Below are 12,647 nucleotides of genomic sequence, written 5' to 3'. Positions count from 1 at the left end.
TGCACACAAAACCTGTATGTTATTCAGCTCTTTTCTTTATAGCTTGCAGCACTTTGCTTGAGCTGTGAATGGAACTGTCTGTGCGTGAACTCAGCCAGATTGAAACACACCAGCAGATACAAGAGCTGTCTACTGATTGCCTTTCCCCCTCTCCTAGAACATCTCTATTTTCTCAGGAAATAGAAGATGAAAAGTTCTCAAAACTCTGTGATTTCATATACCCATCTTCAAAACCATGTAACACCTCTTAAATCTCAGTCATAATTAGCAACACAATTTTGAGGTTGTTTAGCAAGGATCCCTCTCTACTGAAAGTCCTGCAACATATTACAAGAGTTTGGAGGTTTTTATTACTCCGGAGATGAAAAAAAAAAAGAGATTTATTCCTCTCCCAACAGATTAAGTGGCTTCACATTGCTTTCAACACAGTGTTGTCTTTAGCTTGAGTCAAAGCACTCCACAAGAAAGCTTTCATCTGCTAAAACCATTGTTTTTTTGCAAAACAGGAGAGCACTCAGTTGAACAGACCCTACACTTCCTTTATTGGGACAATAGTGTAATTCTTTTTGTTGTTTGTTTTAGTCATTTTTAAGAAACAATTAAGAATTCTGGCAGCCCAAATTAAGTGCTGACATTCACATTATCAAGTGATTTCATTAACTGGAGAAACCAAAGGCATAATGATCTGCAAGAGCACAATTTTATTAACTGTATTGGCATAAGTAACAAAATATTAAATACATGAGTATTACCATTGGCTTTATCACTTTAGGAAAAAGCATACATGAATATATGTTTTTTTTCCCCAAGACGACAATAGGTGCCCCAGAAGAAAGGTCAAACAACCCCATGTTCCTACTCTGAACTGCACATCGGCTCAGCCAGATAGCTAATCAGAGAACATTTCATTCAAGCATAGGGTTGTGGAACAAAGACAATTACTACCTTTGTTCTCAAGACCTAACCCTTCTTTAGAAAGGTGACATCATTACCAAGCATTAGTAAACTGAAAGAAGACTGAGCTGATTCCCTGCTACTTTGTATACCTCCTTTAAAGATGCATTTTACAGCTGGTGCTCACAGGAAGATGATGCTTATTTTTAGCAACATCCTTGAACGTTTCTACCAGTGAGAAAATCTATAAGGAAACAGTACAATTGCTAAATCTCATTGATCCAAGAGGTTTTTTGTTACTGAAGGACAAAGTTAAACAGACTACAGTGGTGGGCTTATATAATGAAATCAAGCACCAAAGACTGGAAAGAACACCAAAATCATCTTATGTTTGCTTTTTATTAACATTTTAATTAAAAGAAAAATAAGTAAGAGAACAAGTTTAGATCACGGCTTATGTTTCTAAGCAGAATAATTCACATCTACAGTTCAGAAAACATTACAAAATTCAGACCTGTGATAGAGATACAAACCTGCTCCAGATGATTTGACTTCAGAAGCCTCCAGAAGCAAACCTACCTTCTCTTCCCATGCCAACAGCACCTGTTCTGTCATATTATCCACCATAAAATTCCTGACAAGAATCTTGTGCTATTTCACTGGATTTTTCTTCACCCCAGACAGTTCTAAAACAATATTTCTTGAATCGAGACAAGGACAGAAATTGCAGATCCTCAGGTTTGCCATTTTGGCATCCCAGAGTACCAGAATCCATATCTCCCTGGTAGCTTTCACTGGATCTTAAATATTAAATATTTTGTGACTGCATGGACTTAAAACCTTTGAGGGCACTAAGGTTACAGAAGGCCTTAAATATGTCTTCATCACACATCCTTCTGCTTCAGTCATAAACAATGTACCCCCAGATCATTTATGGAAAGGTAAAATGCAGATGCAGCCCTGCTGCATTGCTTTTCTTTGGCTGTGCTTGCTTGGGACATGAGGAAGTGCCAACACTAGGTGCACCCTGGGGACACACGGGATGGTTTGAAAGCAAGTAGCTGTTAGCATTTAGGAGATTGACAACACAAACTACATATCATCTGGTACAGAAGAAGCACCAATTCCTATCCCATCCCAATCTTCCTGCCCTCCACACTCCACCTACTCCTATAGAAGACTCCTAAGCTCCTAAGGCTTCATATCCTATTTCAGGACAGCTTGTCCATAGTACAGACCCCAAATGTTGAGCTCCTTAGTAGAGGGAACATCAGCAGATTTTCTGCAGTACCCACCCCAGGTATTTTGCCACCAGAAAGAGCAGCAGATCACATAGTCTCAGTTCCAGATCTGTCTGAGAAGCAACAAGACTAAGGGCAATGCCCAGCAAAAGAAGATGTCTCCCCAAAGGATGATGTAGCTATTATGGTTAATGATGGAGCAATACTTGCAACAGCACAAAGGAATCAATCCAATCCTTCCAGAGCAGGCAACAAACTAAAACCAGGGATGGACCATTAGCATCAAATTCTTCCTCCAGCAGACTCAGACCATCTCAACTACTGTTTCCCACAGTTACAGGAAAGCTCATTCCAGGTTCTCATCTCTGAGTTACTACCAAAAGAGAGATCATCCAGACTGAACACAGAGAGCTGCCATTCACATGCTCTCCACACTGAAGGATGTTTAGCAGTACTTAGTAAGTCAACTAAGTAAAAACCTTTCTTCAAGAAGCCCTTTTTTAATATGATCATCAAACTGAAGATTCTTACTAAAAATCTCTGGTGTCAAGGTTCCACTAAGATAGGTGCAGATATGGGCAACAGTGTGTGTCTTCAGATTAAACCATTTCCTCACCACAAACACACCAGAGAATTTAGCCACATGTATTCCCAGGCTGGCACATGAGATTCAGTGTGGGCCATCCAGCAGCAGGCTGAATGCCAACATATTGCATATAGAAGAAGGAATAACAGAAAAACAGGTTGTCTCATTGGCTGCATTTGAAAGATTTTCATGGGTAGCAAGAAGAGAGCAGCTCCTTGCTCATGTTTTCTAATCTTAATCTCCCACTCCATAAGACCCCATGGCAGGACACTTGTCTGGCCTCAGTGGAACAGAGGGGGCCCTGGCAGAGGCTGACTAGGCTGCCACCAAGGCTGCTGGCAGTCTCTTCACAGTGTCCTCCCCACACACACAGGCTGGCTGGATCCTTACCAAAACTGTAAAAATAAACCTTAAAAAATTATTTGTTTCAATGTTTTGTTGGGAACCTTTTCTGCTCCTACTCCTCTCCCAAATGGCGAGCTTATTGCCAAGAAGGCAGCCTACATAGAAGGGTTGATACAGGCTGCTAGACAGGAGAGATATTATGGAAGAACACTTTCTCTCCACAGATAAAAGGCTGGCAGCAGTAGGGAGGAAAGCCCAGAAGGGTGTAGAGATCTGGTGGAGGCTTCAAGCATACACACATTTTCCTAGTCCTGTAGAACAGGGATGACCTTTATGAGGATTAAATGGTCTGAATAAAAAGCAGCATACTGCTTATGCCTTGTACTGTACAAGGGTCCTTTTAAGTGCTATTTTATGGTATAGGGTATTTTGTACATATATAGCATGCTTTTGCTGTGGAGAAAAGATCAGTGCTTTAGGCAGAGAAGAAACAATACGGGTGAGTGCAATGCCTAGTTGTGCTAGAAGGGAAGTAGAGAGGTTTGAAGAAAGGCAGCCTGGAACAAGGCTGAGCCTGTTAACCCCTGCCTTGTGAACAATTCACTGCAGCTCACAGCTCTCTGTTCCCTGTACTAAGCACTTTCCCCTGTTGGCAGAAAGGCTGCCCCAGTGGCATACCTCCTCCTTAGTGAGATGACAGAATACATGCTGTGTGCCAACACTGAGGAGTTAGGACCCTCTCAGGGCAAGTGCATGAGCCTCTTGGTCTCCTGGTATAGCTGAAGAGTGACAAAAAGTGTGAACTAATATACTGGTACTGTGGAGGATGAGGTTTTCTTGGAGGATAAGAAATGCATCCTCAGTGGATGAGGGCTGAGGTATAAAAGCCAATTTGCTGCAAAGACTCACAAAAACCACTTGTCTTCCATGATGGTTCTCAGGGCCTGTAAAAAGACAGAATGATAGTTATTAGTTAACACAGTCATAAGCTGTACGCAGGGATGCGTGCTCCTTTTCAATTGAGAGATCCCTAATAACACCACCAGTACAATTAACCTTGGGTACACAAGCATTATAAGCCAAACTACATGGAAAGTGATACACAGTGGCTGAGCATCCATGCATAGACTCTTACATAGAGTGAATTGTATAAGGTGTGTCCACATTAGATTTAACTTTCATCAGGTATGGGCTTCCAAAGCAAATTTCCTAGTCATCCTTACTGGCTTCCACTGTGGCCAAGTTCTGCAATATCTGAACCAAGAGTGCACCTACCAAGTTCCAGCTGCTAAGGGCACGTGGCCTAAAAGAGCAGCTGTAATGCAGAGCTTGGGCACTGCACCCTTAGTGATAGGCATTGTACTTGAACAGATCTGCCCCTCTTGGTCTGCACTGCTTGCTGACAGGTATAGCCAAGGTGAGTGTGAGACAAGTGATCACGAGCATAGGCGACACTAGAGACACATTGAAGAAGCAGCAAGTTTGTGCTGCAGGTGAACAATAGCGCAGCCCAGGCAATCCACTGTAGAGCACAGCAAGACAGTATGGTCACAAGACAGACTGCAACACTTGGAAGAAAAACATATATACCCCTGATAATGCCTATTAAAGTTAGCATAAACATGACTTTCCTCAGCTTCTTTCTATACTCAAGGTGTGTTTGCAGTGTTCTGTTTTTCTCTAATGGATATAAAAAGCACACCAGGCTGGAACAGGCCTGGCAATTTCAGTTTCAGCTACAAACTGGTTTTAGTATCAGTTTTTATGAATCCTTGAAAAGAGGCTCAGTTTTACTTTAACAGGACTCCTGACAGATCATATTGTAAACAGTGATAGTACATAACATTTACAACCTTACAACTGGATTTGAGCAGCTGGCAAAACATGAAGAGAAGCTACGGAATATGTTTCCGAGAAGTTAATCCCACTCTGAAGTCAGCTCTTTTTTATGGCAGAGAAAACATGATGAAACAGACTAAGATAAGGTTCAGCTAAACATGCTTTCTGAAAGGACATAAATATACATTTTCCAATAAAAAGGTTGTACACCTAATTTCTAAAGTTGTGGTTTACTCTTGTCTCTGTGGAAAATTGTGGAAAAGACTACTTTTTAACCTAGGGCTTTAAAGAGAAGCTCAGTGCCTTTCCAGGCCAGATGGATAATTACATAGTAAATAAATTGTCTGTATTACATCACTGCAGCTCAGAGAACCAGATCTCAGAAATGGCTGAGGGATAATAGCACAGTTTGGGAGACATCCTGAAGAGTAAAGCTGAATATGATTATCTCATATTCACTTGTTCTGCACAGACTTCAGCTTAGAGCAAGAAATTTAGTGTAATGAATTAGGTATGCCAGGAAATGGGTTTTGAGAGATTCTAACTGAAGTCAGTTTTGGCCTTTGTTTTCAGTAATACCCCATGTAATTTCCATCAGTGAAAAAGAACTTCCAGTTTATTCTTACAGAAAATATCTTAAACACAAGACAGCACATTACAATGTGCAGAGTGTTTTACAGGTACAAGCACCATCCTAGCCTGTACTGTACATAGTATTGTTTATATACTCACATATAAGTAAAAAGCAACTGAAATCAGAATAAAAGTGTATTTAAAGCATATAGTGAAACTATTCAGATTCATTAAAACACAGTAGTAATACAGTGAGTCTTGCTGCTAATTATTATATGATGCTACTGTTTCTGAAAACATTTGTGTCCAATTCATCAAAATGTCCACTGGACACCACTAAACCACTGTGCATCAGACCACCCATTGAAAGCACTGCAATGTTAGGAGGTGATTGTTCACCTCACTTACTAGCCTGCATGGGGCTTTGTGGCCATCTCAGGTAAGTCAGCATTGTGCTAGCTGATCTTCCTCTAACCTCAGCAGGAGCAGAATTCAGTTGCATGAGACAGACCATGCTGAACACAAAACTCCCATCTGTGTTGGCAGCAATAAGCAGCACTGCCTGATACATTTTACTGTTGTATTCTAGAACCAGTGGGTTTTGCTAGTGTCTTGAGAGAAACTCCCTATATCTGATGGTGTTTTCTCATGGATGAAGTGTGACAAAGTGTTCCGATGTTTGCAGGTTTTTTTTCTAAAGAGGATTAGTATCCCTCAAGACCAGGCTAATCTCTCAATCTTATTTACTGCAGTACAATCCTGTCCAACTGGTAAATCATGATGTCATCTGCACACGCTGCGGACTCCTTCAGCTGCAACTGACTTTGTGGAACAATTTCTTATGTATCTTATCTCAGTTAAACTGTGGGGAACTGAACCTTACTCGTGTCTTATTTCCATGAAATGTTATTCCAGATATTTACTTCAAATGGTCATCTATGGAAACAAATCCAAAATGATTTTGCATTCTTGGTTACAGTGAGCAATTTGTCTAAGAAATGAGGCAACTTTCAGTTCAGAAGGAGTTTGCTCACTGTAAATGGGAAACACTTAGGAAGTCTGGTTTAGAGTCCTCCAAATCATCTTGTACCATCACTGCTTCATTTCTAATTCAGCATGGTTTCACACTTAGCACTCCACTGCCTTGGATCAGACAGGCCAGCTGTGACTACCACCATTAAAACTGCAGCATCAGAAGTCCTCTTTATTCATGAGCAAGGTAACAGTGACTGAGACCTGCATTTTAAGAAATATCAACCCCAATAAAGACGCATGATATAGTTGATAGTTGTACACAAAGCACTTAAAGCCACAACACAGCAAGTGCTCAGAAACACATGTCAAAACCTCCTTTGATCATACATAAAGCGCAGAGTTCAGGAGCCCCATGGAAAACAGCCAGAGGCTGCATGCACGTCCATATGGAGATCGTTACAGAAGAGAGATCCACCCGTAAAGATTATGTATTGCTTTAAATGGGCTTATTCTTTATCTTTCCATGTTGTGCAGATCTGATAGTCTCTTTCCATCTGCTTCCACTCCAGAACATTAAAAATAGCATTCACAACAAAGACGTTAAAGTCTTATTTTTGAGCTCTAACAAATCCTGCAGCCACCGGCAACCCCAGCTGCTTCCTCTTCCCCAGGATCTACTCACTGCCTTTCCTGCTACCTCCCTCTGCTAATAAAATTCCTCTTAAATCAACGCATTACTTGAAGACTGCATTTATTGTAGCCATAGATAAATAACTAAAGGAGAAAAACCAACCCTGTAAGTAAGCAGAAAGGCACACGGGTTCATAGCTTCATTAAACTACTCAGCTTTTACCAAAGTCTGTTTCATGAGCTAATGGCCCAGGTTAGCCTACATGAAGATTTTTGGGAGCCTACACTAAAGAGTAATTTGAAAATCACACTCAAACCTTCAAGTGGAGTCTCAGAACAGAAAAAGAAAACATGCACAACATTTCTAAACTGTCAGAGACATTTAATTATTGTGGTCCACAATGATCATTGTACCAGCAAGACCATAGTACCTGTGTTGTTTCATTCTCAATATCTTCAGCACAGCTGTAGTGCTACAGAACACAGGAAAAGAAAGCAACAATAGAGAATAATAATTAAAACCCCAAACCCTCTAAATTCAATCAATGAAATATTTAAAACCATAACAGGGCAATAAAAATAGAGCTGTAGAAGGATGGTTAAGGCATTTTCCATATACTGCATAAGATCATAGCTCTTGAAGAGGCAGTTATGATGGGACACTTTGGAACAAAGAGAGTATGAAATTTTTTCAAAGCATTCCAAACTACCACAAAACTAACCACCTGCCTCTTGAGCTGAAGAGCCTCCAATGAGTAGCAGCCAGCTGAGATCTAAAGCCGAGATCATTGAGCAAAACTATTCACATAACCCACAGAAGTATTAAGTTCTGTCATTCGGCTCTTATTCCTCCATTATATACAGTCTTAGGCATTAGAAGCCAATTCATCTTCATGACTCAAAATACATTTTGATTATGCTGCTTCACGATTATCATGTTCCATGGCATGCCCTCTATGTTGTTTGACAACAATAAAAACAACAGAACAATTTTTAAAGATACAGGAAAGTAAGTGATGGTAGCTTCTCACCATACTTCTCTTGCCATCTCTAATAGAATCAAGTGCAGAGGCAGAACGCAGCACCATTGGGCGCCTACTTTGAATACAAGTGAAGAGCTGTGTTGATACAACAGCTAACAAAGTACCTTATTTTGGTATAATGAAATGCTATAAACTTCAATATGCTGTGTTTAAAGCAGAGAAGCTTGTATAGATGCTTTAACTCCACTATTTTGCCTTCCAGAATACAGCTGATAAGAAAGATATGCATCAAAAGTGCAGCTTATACCTCCTGGGCCATTGTCCACCTAGGAACATGAAAGTCCTCTGAGAAGTATTAAAGCAAAGACAACTGACTTCTTAGGAATCTCTTTCTGAATCAAAAACTAACGGCTCTAGAGCAGAATTCTGGTTGGCAATAAGGCGTAGAAATGCTTTAGTAGCAGCCTTTGGTCAAAATCAAATCAGGAAAGGGACCAACACCTCAAGAAAGCTTCATGCATTCACTCAGAAATGTAAAGTGTTCTGCTGTCCAGTTAAACACCTACAGTCCTGTTTCACTGAAGGCATTTCCTCAGTACGCTACCTGAATTCTTGCAGAATGAATACAATATTATGTGTCTGTCTGTCCATTGTCTAATAACATCATGACTTAATGGAAGTCATGAATTACTTATTCTAGTCTGACCACAAGCAGCACAGAGACAGAAAGAGGGCTTGGTATTTCAGCCTATGATATTTTTCTGTCTTTCAAACTGCATTTTTATTTTAAAATTGTATTAAGTTGCTTACTAATTTGCAAACCTCTCAAGTAATAGTTAAGCTTTGGGAAAGGAAAATTTTGAAGCTTGTTGAGATGATTCAAACTGATATTTTTTAGTAAAACATTCATTTTGTATTCCACTTTTAAACCCTTTTTCACTTATAAATAGCTTTGCAAATCAAGATTCACAAGGACAAATGGAAACTGATGCAGAAAAGAACTGCAAGAATGAATGGACAGACTAAGAAATGCCACACATTGTACATAAAAGTCTCACCAGGCTGCATCCACCCAGCTCAAAGAAACAGCTAAAAGATGGCTAGATCAGGCTTAAGTGAGCTGCAAGCTTTTCCCATTTGCTGGCAGCTCAGAAAATATTTGATGTTAATTTCAAATTGAATTGGACATTGTAACTATTGTAAATAAGATGGTATCTGGAAAAGAGATCTGAAACAATGAATTTGTTACCATTCAAACGTAAAGAGGAGGGACATAGCTGTAGTCTCACAGAACACAATAGGGGTACTCCCTCAGGATACAGGCAAATGAGTTCAGCACCTGCTTTGGTTCAGAGCGAGGACCTAAGTGAAGGTTTAACTCTGAGATTATATCATGGTTTGGGTTGGAAGGAATCTTAAAGATCATCTAGCTCCACCCCACTGCCCATGTGCAGGGACACCTTCTGCTAGACCAGGTTGCTTCAAGCCCTCTCCAACCTGGCCTTGAACACTGCCAGGGATGGAGCAGCCACAACTTCTCTAGGCAACATGTGCAAGTGTCTCACCGTCCTCACAGTGAAGACTTTTCTCCTAATAACTAATCGAAATCTCCATCCCCCTTGTCTGTCACTACCTGTCCTTGTGAAAAAGTTGCTCTCCAGATTTCCTGTAGCCCGGTTTCTTGTAGATCTTGTACTGGACATCATGCAAAAGAATTAATTATTAGGATGGGAAACTGTGATACATAGATTCCCTTCCCTTGCAGAAATGAGGAGCATTATGTAAAGTGAAGTCAGTGAAACAAGCTGAGGTAGAAATAACCATTTCAGAGTGTTTACTATCTGATTCATCAGGGCACTTCCCTCAGATTTGAGCAGGCCCCATCTATTTAAGCAGACCACCTCTGAGCGTTTATGTGCAAGGTGCCAGCTAAATAGCCTTTCAACTGGACTATGGAAAACAATATGGGTGGTCACCAACCCCACAGTTCTGTCCATAGTATAACTATGGGAAGTGTTACCTCCAACACCTGGCTTAGATCTGGTTCATAAACACGTTTCTGAAATACTGGCATACTATGATTATGTGTGTGTTACCAAGAGAACACGAGCCTGGGCTACCTAATATGCAATTTTAATTTTGCAAATTACTTCCTCATTGGCCCTGTGCTCCTTACTTCCAAATGTAAAAGTTTCATTGTGGTTCAAATGAACTGAACTACACTGCACTTATCAAAGTCTAAGAAAACATACCCATTACCACATGCCAGCTGATAGGTGATCACTTGACAAACTGTTTTAACTTGAAATGCTGAACATTAAAGTGAGGCAAATTACCCCATTTCTGAGAGAACTGCTCATTGCTTTCTGAAATCCTTTTGAAAGTGATGAAACTGCTAACTCCTTTTAAAGCTGTCAATGAAAGTCAGTTTATCTAAAGAGCCCTTCTACAGCAGTTACCACAGTCTGGCCTCAAAGGACCTCAACACTTGTACTCCAGTGGTTTAGTGTTCTGTATCATTGATACGATTTTAAGATTTCTTTCCTCTTTGTGAAGGATGTCAACTGTTCATGTACCAGATTAGAACACTAGAGCTATCAGGAAGTGCTATCAGTTCTTTGCTGCATTTCCACAGGATATAGAAATGCTTCATTCTGCCTCTCTTACAGCACTGTATACAGCCTATGCAGTGCTGTCTCAGGAAGGCTCGCAAAGAGCACTCTGCTCTATTAATCTCCCTTTCACAGATTTACTGGGAAAAAAAAATGACATGAAATGAAATAGCTTGTCTCTACCTTTGCTCTTTAATATTTAAAGCACTATAAAACCTATTTAACAGCTTCAGAATTTATCTTTTAGATCATCTCTGAGACTCTACCATACTAAAAATTATACTTTTGAAGAGAAAACTCATTCAAGACAAGCTATTACTCTGCAGCTGCATCAGCATTTTAGTCTTTCTGGCACAGCTTTTAACTAGAGGAATACAGATCTTCAAAGGCTGAGAATCTGGATAGGACAAGATGTTTTAAGGTTAAGTGTACAATATACCAACAACCTTCTCCCAGCAGCATCCAAATACATAATCTCTTGTAAAACTGTATTATACCCTCAGAGCATTCAAACACAAAGTTAACAGACATCAGAAGAGCAGCCACCTCCCTCCCTCTCCATCTCTCTAGGGAGTCTCACTCTCTCCAGAAGCTGGAGACCTCTTTATGTTTCTTTTTGCTGAAGAGCTCACAATCCTTAGCATTTGTAAGTTCAGGCTGCCTGGGCCTCCAATACACTGACACCTAACAGCCCCACCTGGGAAAGAAAGGGCTAAAGGGCTGAGCAACTGCACATACCTCACTATATCTCCTCACAATCAGAGCTCCAAAAAACAGAAACACAAGAATCTGCCAAAACACAACTCTATGCCATGTGACTCTCCCAAAGTTGCTTCTTCTAATGTTGGACACAGCTGTGAAGTTCATCGCTGAGTATTTTCTTTAAAGCCTTCCCAGAACATCAGTCACATATGCCTGAGTGACTACAAATGTCTTCAAAATGTTCTTTTTGCCTCAGTAGATGATATAGTTTGACTTCCTTCCATCCCCTTAGATAGAAAGACAAAGACCAAGAACTGTATAAGGAATTAATTTACAAGCAGAAAACCAAGGCAAACTAACATTTTGTAAGCCAAACCAACATAACTTGGCTATGAAAGATACAGGCAGAATCTATAAGCAACTTCAGAATTTGATCACATGTACTCATCTCCATGTGCAGTACCTAATAAATTACTTTTTTACAGTAACATTTCCAGAAGTATGACGGATTAAACCCAGATTTTTGTTAAAAGACTAAAAATAGCAAAAAGATCATCAGTAAAACTAGATGTGATAAATTATCCTTGCTGACTTACAGGTATCTCAAAATGTAATACACAGAAAAAAATTACATCCTGGACATGTGTTCAAGTAAGACTGCTACAATAAGCCACTGACTGTAATTTGGATATGCTTTTTGTTTGTTGGTGTCCAGTTTTACAGTCTAAATTATGCAACTGATGACTTCTGATTTTTATTTAATAAATACAACAATAATTCTTATTAAGGAAATGTAAGTTTTGGCAATTGACATCAAGTGAAGGTTAATATTGTTCTCATTGGAACATTGTTCTAGTAACAAAAGTAAGACAAAGTATTTTAAGTTCCTAACTTATGTAATCAAAACAGGAATAGCTGCATTTGTTTTAAACTACGAAAAAAGTCGTGACCAACAGGACAAATGTATCTCCAAATACTGGACAAGCATTTTCAATCAAAACTATGCAATTCTCAAGATGCCTTAGTTTCACAGGGGCTTTAGAATAGATTGCACACGGGGGTTATCACAGTGTTTATTGGAAGAGAGGAAGAGTAAGAATTTGTGACTATACCTCAGCATATTTTTGTCACAGTAAGACATTATGGTTCCTGAGGTAAATTATTACACCTTTGAGTTTACGTGCAAAACTGATGGATTATTCATTCAGTTTAGTTTAGATAACCATTACTTTAACAAGTGGCCAAATTCTCCTGCAAGTATTCTGAT

This window comes from Melopsittacus undulatus, chromosome 5 (genome assembly GCF_012275295.1).
Source record: "Melopsittacus undulatus isolate bMelUnd1 chromosome 5, bMelUnd1.mat.Z, whole genome shotgun sequence".
NCBI classification, from domain to species: Eukaryota; Metazoa; Chordata; class Aves; order Psittaciformes; family Psittaculidae; genus Melopsittacus; species Melopsittacus undulatus.
The sequence above is the reverse complement of the archived record's forward strand: the minus strand, read 5'-3'. Positions refer to the sequence as shown.